Source organism: Plodia interpunctella, chromosome 20 (genome assembly GCF_027563975.2).
Source record: "Plodia interpunctella isolate USDA-ARS_2022_Savannah chromosome 20, ilPloInte3.2, whole genome shotgun sequence".
Lineage (NCBI taxonomy): Eukaryota > Metazoa > Arthropoda > Insecta > Lepidoptera > Pyralidae > Plodia > Plodia interpunctella.
The window spans coordinates 8018628-8033712 of record NC_071313.1 but is presented as its reverse complement, the minus strand read 5'-3'; the positions used below and the strand labels follow the sequence as shown (position 1 = coordinate 8033712).

The 15085-nt window shown below is 34.3% G+C and overlaps 1 protein-coding gene across 1 annotated transcript in view; it reads left to right on the top strand.

Moving 5' to 3' along the window:
• Positions 1–2769: 2769 nt before the first annotated feature.
• Positions 2770–15085, top strand: part of ldd (lipid droplet defective) — an 81630-nt gene continuing 69314 nt past the window's right edge. Inside the window, exon 1 of the mRNA XM_053760465.2 lies at positions 2770–3013. The gene's annotated coding sequence lies outside the window, so the exon portion shown is untranslated. The remainder of the gene's footprint in view (positions 3014–15085) is intronic.

Sequence of the window (15085 nt, the reverse complement as noted above, 5' to 3'; positions counted from 1 at the left end):
CTTGAAGATCACAAATCACGTACATGTTTTACAAATAAAATTTAAATGCCATACGAATTATTATAACAAAATTCAAAATTGTGAATAAAATAATAAAAAACAGTAAAATAAAAATTAGGAGATCATGTGTGGAGTGGCAAAGTTGTGTAAAAAAAAAAATAAAAGTGGAGGATCCAAGCGTTTTTATCAGTCAAATAGGCGTTAATTGTGTAATACGCTTTATCCATTAAATTTTTCTTAACATAAATTTTAAAATTTTTCATTGGCAGATTAATAGCCTCTGCAGGGAGTTTATTGAATAATTTTACACTTTGACCCACGAAAGACCGCCGAACCTTTTTAAGCCTGAATCTATTCATACAAAGTTTGTGCTTATTTCTAGTGTTTACACTATTTACTTCGTTTAATTTTTTATATAAATGTAAATTTGATTTGACAAAAATAAGCACATCAAAGATATACTGACATACCACAGTGAGGATGTTAATTGATTTGAAGAGTTCTTGAAGAGAATCTCGAGGTTTTAACCCATAAATAAAACGGATAGCTCTTTTCTGTAATACAAAAATTTTTCCTATGTCAGCTGCATTACCCCAAACTAATAGTCCGTAGGACATAATGCTATGAAAGTAGCTGAAATACGCAAGTCTAGCTGTATCTATGTTCGTACACTGTCTGATCCTTCTCACTGCAAAAGCTGCCGTACTAAGTTTTTTGGCCGTGATTTCAATATGTTTATCCCACTTTAATTTGTCGTCCACAGTAATGCCCAGGAATTTAGTACTATGTACCCATTCCAGAGCTTTACCATTTACTGTTAAAGGTATAACATTGTGCGAGTTATTTAAGAGAGAAAATTTAATACATTTTGTCTTCTCTGTATTTAGAGCTAAGTTGTTGGTTGTAAACCAGTTAAGCACTACCGACATGCTATTACTTATAAAGTTATAGTTTTCACTTTTTCTATCGACTTTAAATAATAAGGATGTATCGTCTGCAAATAGAACTACTTCGCATAAATGTTGGGCAAGGCATGGGAGGTCGTTAATATAAATCAAAAATAAAAAGGGACCGATAATGGAGCCTTGAGGTACGCCTATGTGAACAGGTGCACTATCGGAAATTGTTTTGTTAATTTCTACTCTCTGTGTTCTATTATCTAGGTAAGACGAAAGAACACTAAGAGCCGCGCCAGTGACACCATAATGTTGAAGTTTATTTTTGAGTATATTATGATCTACACAGTCAAAAGCTTTCGATAAGTCACAGAAAATACCTACGACATCTTGCTTGGATTCCCAAGCTTCATTAATTATTTCGACTAAAGTGGCTGCTGCATCAGTAGTTGAACGACCTTTGGTGAAACCGTATTGACGATTATGTAAAATTTTATTTATATTAAAATACGACACAAGTTGACTGAAAATATTTTTTTCAAATATTTTACTTAGAGTGGGTAATATAGAAATAGGTCTATAGTTTGTGGGATCATGTTTAATAACCCGGGACCTCTCGGTTCAGAGGCAAGCACTTTACCACTGCGCCACCGAGGTCGTCATATAAGTATACCAAAGTCGACAAATTAGCCGATACTGTATAGCCGACATTTACATTGAACTTGTTTTATGTGTACTGACGTCAAAGCTAACACAGCGATTGGACTTTCAATAAAGTTCATATTTCATGTATAGTTAGTTTATATAATTATTTTGCATAATTAATAAAAACATAAATCTTTTGTGATATAAATCTATTAGAATGAACTATTTTCGCGGAGCCCCAACATACATAGTTTAAGAACCGCTGCTGGTCTATATTGAGAAATAGCTTTAATATTCGTCCCCCTTATTAATTAATACGTTGTCCTCTGATTAGCCTCGGAATATTTATTCTTTATATTGTCTCGTTCTTTCAATGTCAAATACTGATAAGAGAGAGAGGGACAAAACAAAAAAAAAACTACTTCAAACCTAATCAGCCAACTAAACTTTTATTAATAATTAAAATTTATTTTATTAATCTTCTTCTTCTTGACCTTATCCCAATATTTTAATTAAAAGTTTGTGAACATATCCGAAGACATGCGAAGAATAGGAAATCATCGACACAGTCAGTTACATAATTTGGCCTCCTGCTCCCCCGACTGTGGTGCAAGACCATACGCTTGATTTACGCCTTAGCAGCGGACATTCAGCTTGTGTAAATGTTTTGTGTAAAGGTGCGTATATCGTACTTCTTTCTCATCTCATCTCAGCTAGACATAGTAAAACAGAAAAGACAAATCCTGCCCATTCTTTTGTCATGACAGTCACTGCAGCCTAATGGTCATCATGCAGATTGCTGCAGGTCCCGGGTTCAATCCCCGGTTTTTGTAAAGATGGAATATGATCATTTCCAGATTGAGCTGGGTCTTGAATGTTGGGCTATAGAGGTGTATGTATGTATAAAATATAGTATCTTCGAGTTAGAATTTATTGTTACTCAATTACGTTACTACTGAACGATAATGTAACCTGGAATAGCAATGGAGTACGTTTTATCCCGTAATTCCCACAGGAACGAAGCCCCGGGGCACAACTGTTATTTTCTAAAAAATCTAACCGGATATAGTAAGTAAGTATAGTTATATCATAGACCCGTGGAGAATCGTGACGACCGACTGTATTATTACCGATGCCTTCGTCTATTATCACGATAATTTTGCTCAAGGAAATACGTCCAGAAACCCCAAGTACTGGCCACAAACCTGTTGTATATTTTTTTTCTTCCATTGCAGCATCTGCAAACTGCCTTTATCAGATCAAAACATTTGAATTTCGAAGCAAGATCGCCGACCGCCAACCAGTACCTGTTTGACTTTCGTAACCTGTGTACGCGCCTCTCGTTGCGCCATATATCGCGTAATACGACTCGATATTTTTAAAACAATTTTTTTTCTTGTGTTATGTACAAAACATGAAGATACAGTGATTGTGGAGTGATAAAAAAGGGGTTTTCCGGTTTCGTCTGCAATGTAAGTTTTTTTTAACAAAAGTCGTTATTGTTTATTGTTCCATAATTGCTTTTTGTTTTGCTAATTAAAACCGGTTTAGATGATTGATATTAACCGCAGTTAATTCGGATTCTATTGGTGACCTAATTTACTATAGAAACAAAAAAAAATCAATTAGCTTTTGAGATTGAAACCTGTTTGATGCCGTCATAGTCATAGTCAAGTTAATCCTTAAATATATATTTACCGAAGTCAAATTTTAACTTTTACACATTGTCCCCCTGTAATTCACAAAAAGTGTAAAGCATATTATAAGCTTAAGAATGTTTTGTCACTATCAATCACACTTTACAAAATTTAGCGTTGACAGAAAGATTAAAACATACTTTAGCTTGAAGTACTTACTTATGCTGTAACTTTTAATAATAATGAGGGTAGGTATGCCTTTATTTATTTATGTACAAGTTAAGTGTGAGACGGACTGGCGTTTGGGGATACCGTACAATTACATACATTATCAAACAAAGCAACAAAAACAAAATCACGACTGTTCTATGGATTAATTAAATATTTATTTATTCTGTTTCATGGGTTTTGTTGTTATAGTATGCAGCCATCACCGCACCGAAGCGGTGGTGGTGTAACGGGTACGACGTCCGCCTGTGGATCGAAACCGTCTCAGGTTCGAATCCTACTCGTTGTTACCATATGAGTTTGAGACTCATGTACTTCTAGTAGTTTTCATCAACCACCGCTAGCTTCCGGTGAAGGAGAACATCGTGAGGAATCCTGCACACTTGTTGATTATTAATAACTTGCGAGTGAAATTTCTCCATCAATCCGGCAATGGCTAACCACTCCATTAATAATGCCAAGAAAGTTGTTGTGTGTGTTTCATTCCACGTAATGACCACGAACTGACAGACGGACAGCGGAGTCTTGCTCCCGTACGGAACCCTAAAACGTTTTCAAGTTTGAGATAGACTAAGTGTTGCGGTCGTTTAGAAATAGATAATACTAGTAGCAGACAGTTCAAAAGTGTACAAAAATGTCTAGCAGTTTTTAATTAAAAATGCAGCCAGCGTTCTTGGCACGATCAAAGATCGCACCACGGAAGCAGATAAAATTATTAATAAAACTTGATTATCAAGTTGTGGTTATACTTTGAACTGTATCAATTATGGGAAGTTCCGTGAATACTTTTACATATGATAAGCTAACTAAGAATATATTATTATGATTTAATTAAAACCTTAGAATTACGTCGACATGTCTTAACTTATACTTATCTGTTGCCGGCGACTCCACCCGCAGAGCAAAAAAATATCCTAAGTCACTTTCTCAAGCTCTTCAACCATCTCTAAAAATCACCAAATTTTTTTATTTACCTATTCGATTTGCAAACTGTTCGATTACAAGTATATTACTCAATAAACATTACAAAATGAAATATGACAGTTTGAACACCCTACTATATAGGTACTTACGAGCAAACACAACGTTCACAAACATTTTTCTCGCCAAAAATTAAAATTGACACAATAAAACAAGACAAAAAGAACCTCAATGTGATAATAACGACCGTTTGATAAGATTTGATTGGTCGATGCGTTTTGCCCGCGGCTTCGCCCGCGTGATTTTACCAGCGGAACAGTGTTTTTGCCGGAAGGGAAGGCGTATACCTAGGTACTTTCCATGGACTCCTATGTTCCACTGCTTATTTCAAAATACCCGCATTTTGAAATAAGTAGTGGTAAATCTTCTCACAAATCGCCTAAATAAAACCCATACAACATAGCACAGCGTGAAAAGTTAATATTTACAGTCAAATATTACATAACTTGTCAAAAGCGACTTGGGAATTGAGTTGTGAACGTGTGTAGATTTGCTAGTTAGGCTTTAACACCTCATAACCGCTGAAATAAACATATAACTAATCTGTCATTTGCTTATTAATGTTTAAATGGCCATTTAGTAAACACAGCTGTTGGTTCAACACAGCTGTTGGTTCTCCCTAAATAAATAAATAAAATGTGAATTTGGCACTATTCGTCATGTCTAGAGACCTGTAGTATAATTGCTTGATAATTGACGATCTCGGTGGCGCAGTGGTAAAGTGCTTGCCTCTGAATCGAAAGGTCCCGGGTTCGATCCCCAGTCAGGTCATGATGGAAAATTATCTTTTTCTGATTGGCCTGGGTCTTGGATGTTTATCTATATATGTATATGTTATAAAATATAGTATAGTTGAGTTAGTATCCCATAATACAAGTCTCGAACTTACTTTGGGGCTAGCTCAATCTGTGTGATTTGTCCGTATATATACATATAGTAACTGATATAAAATTTACATAACTGATGAATGGAAGGATGCCGACGACCGTGCGATGTGGAGATGAAAAAGTAGAATAGCGGTCCCTGGGCTCCGGCTGAGGAAAAAACCAGGAACACGTTCAGATAAGAGAGATATCCATATAAAATGCATATGAACAATTTAAAATACAATGATATGAATCCGTTCAGTGGTTTTGGAGATATGAGGTAAAAAAGAATAGGAATAGAATTAGGAACACAAAAGTTGAGGTAGGTAATAAAAAATAAAATATTACATACACACAAGATACGCGCGAAAAACAATACCCTTCCTTTGCATTCGTGTAAAAACTATCTAATCGACAAGTTCTGTCAGTTTCTCACTCAATATTAGAAGTCGATATGACTTAATGACGTCAATGATTTGCTCAAATCGTGTTCGGGTTTTACCACCGTCACTAACACAAAGATCATTATTCTCTTCGTAAAATGTCAATCGGCCACTTGACTGGAAAACAAATAAATACAAAAAGGTAATAAAATTACCGAACATAATAATTAAAGGTCACTTTAATTGGTCAGTTTTTTTAATCGCATATATTTTATTCTCATTAAAGTTAGAAATGCATTTTGACTCCTAAAGTCGTGAAGTCAACATTACTGTCATACAAGCACTATATTACTTTTTGTTTTTGATATTAGCAAAAAGTAACTGATTCGTATATCTAGTTGGAAAGTAGCCAATTTTCCAAATGGTTAGCGGCGACACAGCCCCGGCTAAAATCCTATATGGGCTTCTTTCTCTCTCTCATTAAATAGATTTGTAGTGGTGGTGGTCCAGTGGTGGGACCGTCCGAAAGGTCCCAGGTTCGAATCAATCAATCCTACTCTTGCCACATGAGTTTATATGCCAATCAAACTCATGTATAGTAGTTTTCATTAATCACTCCTTGATTCCAGTAAAGAAAACCTGCACTCTGGTTGTTGGTTGGTTTAAACTCACTAGTGTGCGTGCATGGCGCTGCTTGCCACTAGAAAAGTAATTGCAAAAGTAATGTCAGATGTCTTTTTATAAAATCTGACACCAGCAATAACAGACTCGAAAAGAATAAATAAAATTATAAATAAATGTGTCAATTGGAATTGACGCACATAAACAAACCACAAATTGTTATGTGGACAAAAGACGTTGGCTTTCAAAATTGATTAATCAATTAATATGGTTATTTAATACTTTGTTTTATACTAATTAACTAATCGGTTTAAAATTGATTCTAAGATGTAACAGTTTGTGAATCCAGGATATGTTTGAATAAATATAAATATATAAATATGACTAGGACAAATCACAAAGATTGAGCAAGCCCCAAAGTAAGTTCGAGACTTGTGTTATGGGATACTAACTCAACGATACTATATTTTATAACAAATACATATATAGATAAACATCCAAGACCCGGGCCAATCAGAAAAAGTTTCTATTTATAATGTCTATTTTAGTTTTAATTTTTAGTCAATCTAAATTATATTAACAAATTGTTTTATACTAATGATTAATTTCAAGTTCTTAATTTGAAATTCTTATTCGTTTCATTCTGTAAAAGTTGATGATAGCCAATGATCCTAACTAGTATAAATGTAACAGTACGTTTGTTTGTTACCTCTTCACGCTCTATTTACTCAACCAATCTTCTTGAAATTTTGCATACATGTAGTTTGAAGTACACGTGAAGAAAATAGGGTACCTTTCATCACGCGGGCGAAGCCGCGGGCAAAAAGCTAATTACCTACAATATTATAGTCTAACCTATACGTACATAACTATGGTACCTAGCATAAAATGAAATGAGTATAACCAAGTATGGACATTTGATGCTAAAAGTCACGTTTAGCAACTTTGTACCAATTTTTAAATGCACGTTTGCGATAACACAAATATTGATCGCGAAAACACATTATTTTGAAGACAATGACTGAGTTTTGTTATGATTCAGTTCAACATGTACAGTGAACTGCATGTCACAGTCTTGATTAAATAATAAATATTTTTATAACTTGTACTATTCGGCTTTTGTATCATGATTCGCTTTCGGCTGGGCTAAATAAAGAAAAATGTTTTATCTTTCTTTCTTTCGAGTGTGTTAAATGATAATACTGGTGTCAGATTTTATTCAAGTCGCCTAAAGGCATCTGACATGAACGTGTTATGAAGAGACTATAAGTTGTAGAGAACTTGTTATTAGATATTATTGCATAAGGATTGTAAAAAAAAAACTATAAAGTTGTTGCAGGAATATATTGGTGCACGGCAGTGTTACCGCCAAGTAATCTTCTTTTTATAATAAAAAGTTAATTAAATTCTGTAAACTACCTATATGTTGTTCTGAATATTAACTTTTATTTGCCGTATATTATATCCAAGAGCGCTTCCAATTTCCATATTTTTGTATTAAAATATTAAGCAGTTTATGAAATACAACAAATAACATGGTTAAAAATGGTATCTGATAGCCTTGTTTAGCAGCCCATTTGTTTAATATTCTGTATATCAATCATCAACCAAAAAAGACATTTAATACAAATACATGTCATGTATCCAAGTCAACATAAAAATGTATGTAAAAAATATCACAAATAAATACAGCCTTAACAGTCTATAGAATTGTGATTAAAACGTTGTAACATTTCGTGTAAAAACTTCTTACACACCTTTGTTTAGTAACAGACTTTAAAGTAGCCATAATGAGAACTAAGTGAACAATTCTCTAACGTAAGTACAATCTTGCACAAATTTGTTCCCACATGCTCCCACCATAGATAAATATCTAGGCGTAGAAAAATGACGTGACTTGGCTACCTGTGTACCTTAGTTCCGTGAACGCTTTTAGTGTTGCCGATCGAGAGGCTATCGGCTGTCTATCGATAGTTTAATACTGTCGATTTTCGTCCTCCTAATTTTTAATATATGTATAAGACCTATATTTGTTAATTGACGTCCTTGGAGAAAAGGCTGCGGTGAAGTTTGTTGCGCCGCTTCTTCTTCACCTGCGCTTTGGAAGCCGGCAGTAGACTTGGTTTAAGTAATTTTTTGACGTCAATAAGTGATGTATATCATCCTAAATTGAATAAAGAATTTTGAATTTGAATTTGATGTGAGGCGAAATAACAGGTAATAATATTGCCTCATTTGAAGCTATGGATTCGTTCATTCGTACTACTAAAGATATTGTTATTTACAAAACTATCGATTCCTTAGATTGTTTATTCTTTGTTTTAATTTTCACTTGTATCGCGAGTGTTGGAGTTTATTTGATAGTTCGCAGCAATATCTAAATATTATTGGCGTTTGTTACTGGTCTAAATTAATATAATTTGTCTGCCACTTCAAATCGAAAAGAGGGAGTATTGTAGTTTATGCAGCTATCCATAACTTAGAGGTTTTCCAAAGGAAATATCGATAAAGAAATTATTTTTGTCGGCAACACTACCAGTTATCGCAACGTTGCAGAGAATCGTGATTTGTCAGCGCATACCTACCATCTATGTATATTCTACATCGATGGTATTCTACATCATGTAGCATACATGATAGAATAAGAACGCACGCGCATACCGCATAGCTCACATTACAATTACAACAATTACAAAATGTAATGAGATAAAACGTTTTAGGTCAAAGTGTTCATGTATGGTTTCGAATTAAAGTTACTAGCATCTTGTTATTATAAACGTAGTTTCTTAGCAAGTCGAATCTGGCGTTTAATTTTGTGAAATATCAGCTATGTCAGTTCCGTGACAATAATGTCACGGAGCGGGAATAAATTTTTTATGGTTTTATAATAAAATAACTGTTTACTCAGATAAATTAGATCCTAAATGTTAGTAACAATTTCACTTAAAATTCTGTTAGTAATTGTATATTTAAAAAAAGCTATTATAAAAAGGCTAAAAGAATATTATTTGACAACACCTATATGCAATTAGCTGCAAAATGACAACCAGCGCTATCCATTTTGGAGCTCAAGAATGTACTTATGTAAAAATTTTAATTTACAATGCTAATTTTACCAAATAGTTAAGTATATAAGTAGTTTTTCTTTATTTTCGTTACTTTTTTCTTCGGCACTGCCAAATCATTGTCCTTGGCGATGTAGGTACACAAATGCATTATGCAGGTTGGAGGGACACGCAACACAGGACAACATATCATATTAACCCGGCAATAGACTTACTGATTCGCCGAATTTGGCGGTTTCGACCGTACATTGCTTGGTTTCTCATTGCGACAATGAAAAACTCGCATACAAACTATTCATTCGTTTGTTGATTGTTGAATTTAGTTTAGAATTTTGTTATAGACTTCAATAAAATATAATTATTAAACGCCTTACTATCATAGTATCTATTTGGAATCCCGTGTCAATACCATTTAGCGACAACCCAAACTAAGAAACTTATTGTTTTAACACGCGACTCGTCCCGGCTTGGCTCAGGTAAAACTACTATAATACTACACAATTATATACACCTAAATCTTCCTCTTATATCGTTCTATCTAATAAAAAAACCCGCATCAAAACCATCTACGCATACATAAAGACAGACAGACAACAAGCAGCTTTGTTTGTATACTTCCTATGTAGTGATAATTAAATTATTCAGTTTTGGTATAAAATCTCAAGGTCATTAATTTAACATACAAAATATTTGAAGGTTAATTTTGTTTGTTTGCAATAAACAAAAGTAACAAGTAAAATGATTGAGATAGGTCGGACGAATGTTGTATTCTTGGTCGTTCGGAACGTGGCCCGAGTACGTTGACCTTTATATTTTTAGGGTTTTGTACTTCCACAGGTAATAGGATAACTTTTCAATTCAATTCGTTTATTTTGTGAACACAGGTTACATAATAGGTATAATACATTGGAATGAGCTTCTCTATGTCCCGCCATAAGGCATACGAAAGTCTATCTGTCTAATGTATGCAGTTTTATCAACTACTAGGGCTATAGAGTATATGTGATTTGTTACTTCAATCCTTCCAATGAAATGTATGTTGTATATGTAATGTCTCCAATGTAATGTCTTTTCCAAATGTCATCAGAATTGGCTCAGCGGTTTAGCCGTGAAAGGGTAACAGACTTTCGCATTTATAATTTTGGTATGACGCATATATTAAATTATATTCAACTAGATGTTGCCCGTGGCTTCGCTCCCGTGGGAATTTTGAGATAAAATATATCAATGATCAAAGAATCAATGGTGAAAGAATTTTTGAAATCAGTTCAGTAGTTTCGGAGATACATGCCTCAAACATACAAACTCAAAAACGCTTACCTCTTTATAATAATAGTACAGACCTACCTATAGATTAAACTACCTTAAAAATATTTTGGTATAGATTTCTTAATTATTATTTCTAAATATATATTTAACTAGCGGCCGTCCCGGCTTCTCTCGGATAAAAACATAATAAATTATACTCCTAAAACTTTCTCAGAAATCACACTAGGTATGGTATTATACAAAAATACGTCCAGTTTATGGTGTTCATACAATTCGACGGACTACTTCATGTTACATACAGTATTACATCTCGATCCTGGATAAACACAATGGAGGCATCCAAGTTTAATTTCCCCATAGTTAATTTATTCCTGATTAGCGAACTCGTGGATGCGCGAGCGCATGACAATGAGATTTTATTGCGACATGTGAGTCTATCGATTGTGAAATTAGTTACGTCACTATAATCGCATGATTTCTTGCTTGTATGTAGTTTTGTCAACAGTACAATTTTTGGAAATGATTTTTCAATAGAAACCTAGGTTAATATTGTCTTAGAGTGGGTTGCCCAAGTCAAGTTTGACGTTAACTTTAACATGCGCGCGCCGTCGTTTAGATAAATTGGCGTTGAGAAATATAAGGGAGTGGACTGGAACACCTGTTTGGCCTGGTGATGGACAGGGAGAAGTTTGCGGAACTGACGGCCAACCTCCAGTAATGGAGAGGCACTTCAACAAGAAGTAGTTTGCCGTTTGCCGTTCCTGATATTTTATTTTGATATTTAATTAATTTTGTAATACATAATTTGATATTCTTAATTTTAATCTAATTTGTATTTTAAATTGCAATGCCCGACAGGGTTTACATTATACCTAGATTATAATTACTGAGGTGACTAAGTTACTGAATTACCTTACTGTACATTGTAAAAGGCAATAAATGAATTGAATTGAAGAAGGCGTACTGTGCAGGTATAAGTCAACATTAACAGTTGACTGGTGCAACGCACCGTAAATCCAAATGATTGAGCCCAGATTGATCGGAGTCCAGGGACCGCTTTCCTACATTTTCGTCTCCACTTCGCACGGTCGTCGACATCCCTAGTTGTCAGACCATTGGCACGCATATCATCCTTTACGACATCAAGCCCACACTTCTCCCAACGTTTATCCCAACATCAGAACGGTTACACATGATTGACTTCCAAAAATCGCACTTAGCGCCATTGTTCGCTTTTCACGCGCGATTGGCGAATGTAAACAATGTTACGTATTCGCAGTTTCAGTTACAGTAATAATATGTCACACTACGGTGTTAACGGTACGATCAACAAATCGAAAAAAAATCTTATACGCCATTTTTAGATTGATATCTATTAGTAAAGTTGAACTGCTGAAACTCGCAAAATATATTTTTCGCGTATTGCCGCGAAGTAACTAACGCGTTCGTGTTGAGTGATTATGAATATTCTCAAGAAATATATAATCACTACATAGATTAGTGATATATTGACATACAAGTGACAGTGTGATTAAATAATAAGTAAATATATTTAAGAAACGCTAGATACAAATTATGTATATGTTAATTTACAAATCATACATGTGAGATAATAAAAAATAATATATGTCTTTATAGGACCAATTAAGCCATATATATTGTTACATATTATACATTGTTATAATATAAATATATTTCCCTGTCACGTCTGTCTGTCTGTATGAACGCGATAAACTCAAAAACTACAGCACGGATTTTTGTACAATTTTCACCAACACATAGTGTGATTTCAATGGAAGGTTTAGGAGTGTAATAGATTATAGTTTTACTCGAGCGAAGACGGGACGGTCCGTTAATTTATACATTAATAATAATAATAATCTTTATTTCTTCTCTCACATAGAAATTACATAGTTACAAAAATAGTGATCTATGTGAGAGACTGGTGTCTGTACTAGGAGAGCATGACAGATTACCTGTTCATTACGGAACTAATAGGTACTTAATTAAAATAAAATACTTTCAAGCTAAAAATTAGATAACTATATTTATCCTTGTTCTTTACAAATTGGTAGATTGGAAAACGGAAATCGAATGACAGGAATGCAAAAACGAAAAAAGAAAAACTTGATTGTAGTGCGCGCGTATAGGAATCAAATTTAAATTGTCGTGTACGATAGCCATTGGCTGCTGTGCGAGGGGTCGCGGGCGGGACGTGCCTAGCGTTGTGGTGTACTGGCGTAGACACCAGGTGTTTACAATGCAAGTTAAGCACTAAAATATATATAATAAAAACCCTAAAAAAAAAAAGAAATGAAAAATAAGTTTAGACATTTTAATTCGCACTAGCTTTTATAATCATGGCATTGAAAAAACTAATCTCCTAAAAAAAAATCTCCAGAATCTCGTGGACTTAAACGTAAGTTTATTTGTTATCGTCTGCAGCGCAACAAATGTAGGTCTTCTATACATAGAAGACTGGTTCGCAGAGCGTTTCGACCGCTGCGGCCGCGCTGTCAATGCGAGCAGTAGGTACATTTTCTTGCGGAAGGAATAATTTCCAAAATTAATCCTAGCTAATATTATAAATGTGAAAGTAACTTTGTTTGTTGTTTGTTACCTCTTCACGCTCTATCTACTCAACCAATCTTCTTGAAGTTTTGCATACATGTTGTTTGAAAGTGGAGAAGGACATAGACATTATTTCATCACGGAAAATTCACGCGGGCGAAGCCGCGGACAAAAGCTAGTCATTCATAAAATTTTTATTACTACAGTACAGATTAATTATTATAAAGTCAGATCATAAAACTAATTCTTGTCTTTGTTAAAATTTGAAAAATTGAAATGACAGCGCGGCCGCACCGATCGGAACGCTCAGAGAAACACCCAGAAATCATTTATGCCAGCATCCGCAAACATTACAAATATTTCGTTGATCTAGGGCATCTAATTACCTCAGCGATTCATTAATATACATAATATATACTTGGCCTTACATTCCTCCAAGGTTAGTTAGTGAATGATATTTACGGGTAGCGATAAATATGCTATTATGATAATCGGACACTAATCAGGTGCCCAATTCTCAAACAAATAGAACAGATTATTTCACTAATATGTAAAACTAGATGTTGCCCGGGGCTTCGCTCCCGTGAGAAATATGAGATAAAATATAGCCTATAGCAATCTTGGATAATGTGCCTTTCTAATGGTGAAAGAATTTTTGAAATTGGTTCAGTAGTTTCGAAGATTAACCATGCAAAGTCACAAAGTCACAAACTCACAAACGCTTACCTCTTTATAATAATAGTATAGATGTTTTCTAGGCCCGTCCGTCAGTCAATCAGTCTCTCAGTAACCTCAGTCACGCAAGATTTTTAGAGTTATTTTAATATATATATATAAATAAAAATAAAAATATTAATAAAACTATGAGGTCTTATTGTAGAATTTATCGCAAGGTTAATTTTGAAATGACGTCCCTGACCGAATTTCTGGTGACTTTTAATTAAATTTGCAAAATTATCATTAATTTACCTAATGTAAATAATAAAATAAATAAATTTATATTCTACCGGATGTCCAATTAAAAGGAAAAATATATTATTTTGTGTACATTTACGGGATTTTTATGTGTTCAATTGAATGTCAGAAAATTCAAAACGAAAATACTAGACTTTAGCAAATTCTAAAGTCTGTATTGAACTCCGGATGATATACATCAGTTATTATCATCACTTAAACATCACTTATATACGTCAAAATGTATAAGACAACCGCCGGCTTCCAACGCCCAAGTGAAGAAGAAGCGGCGCAACAAACTTCACCGCAGCCTGTTCTCCAAGGACGTCAATTAACAAGTGGATCATGGTGGATAAGCCGCGTCTGTCTATCTGTTCGCCATATAGATAGATACTCTAAAATTACTGCACGGTTTTTCATGCGGTTTTCGCCAATAGGTGGTGATTCCTGAGGAAGCTTTACTTTAAATTGGCCTAAATTGCTTCGAGAAAAGGATGGTACGGCCGTGCAGCTTTTTTTTGCTCGACTTGCAGGGGCGCTGTCGTGGCCCCAGATCATGTTTTTATCCAAACGAAGCCGGAACGGACCGCTAGTATTTTATATATACAACTAGTAGATGAAGTTATAAGGTAATAAAAAAGTTGGCTATGTTACTCCAGAAGGTTTCTTATTTCTGTGTCAAATTTCGTCAAAATCGATCCAGTCGTTTTTGATTTTATCCATTACAATAGAGTTATTACATTCATTACATTAGAGATTGAATTTATAATTATATAGTGTTTATTGAAAATTAACAAACAATAAAAAATACATAAGCGCATTCATAAACAAGTTAAAAAGCTAAAAATGTCTTAACTCGTTCTGTCAATGTCAAATTTTATATATTGTGAAGTGCGACTGTGATAAAACATACTTCTTAAAGTATGCTTTACCTTTTTTTATAAATAACAGGGTAAATGTACGAAATGT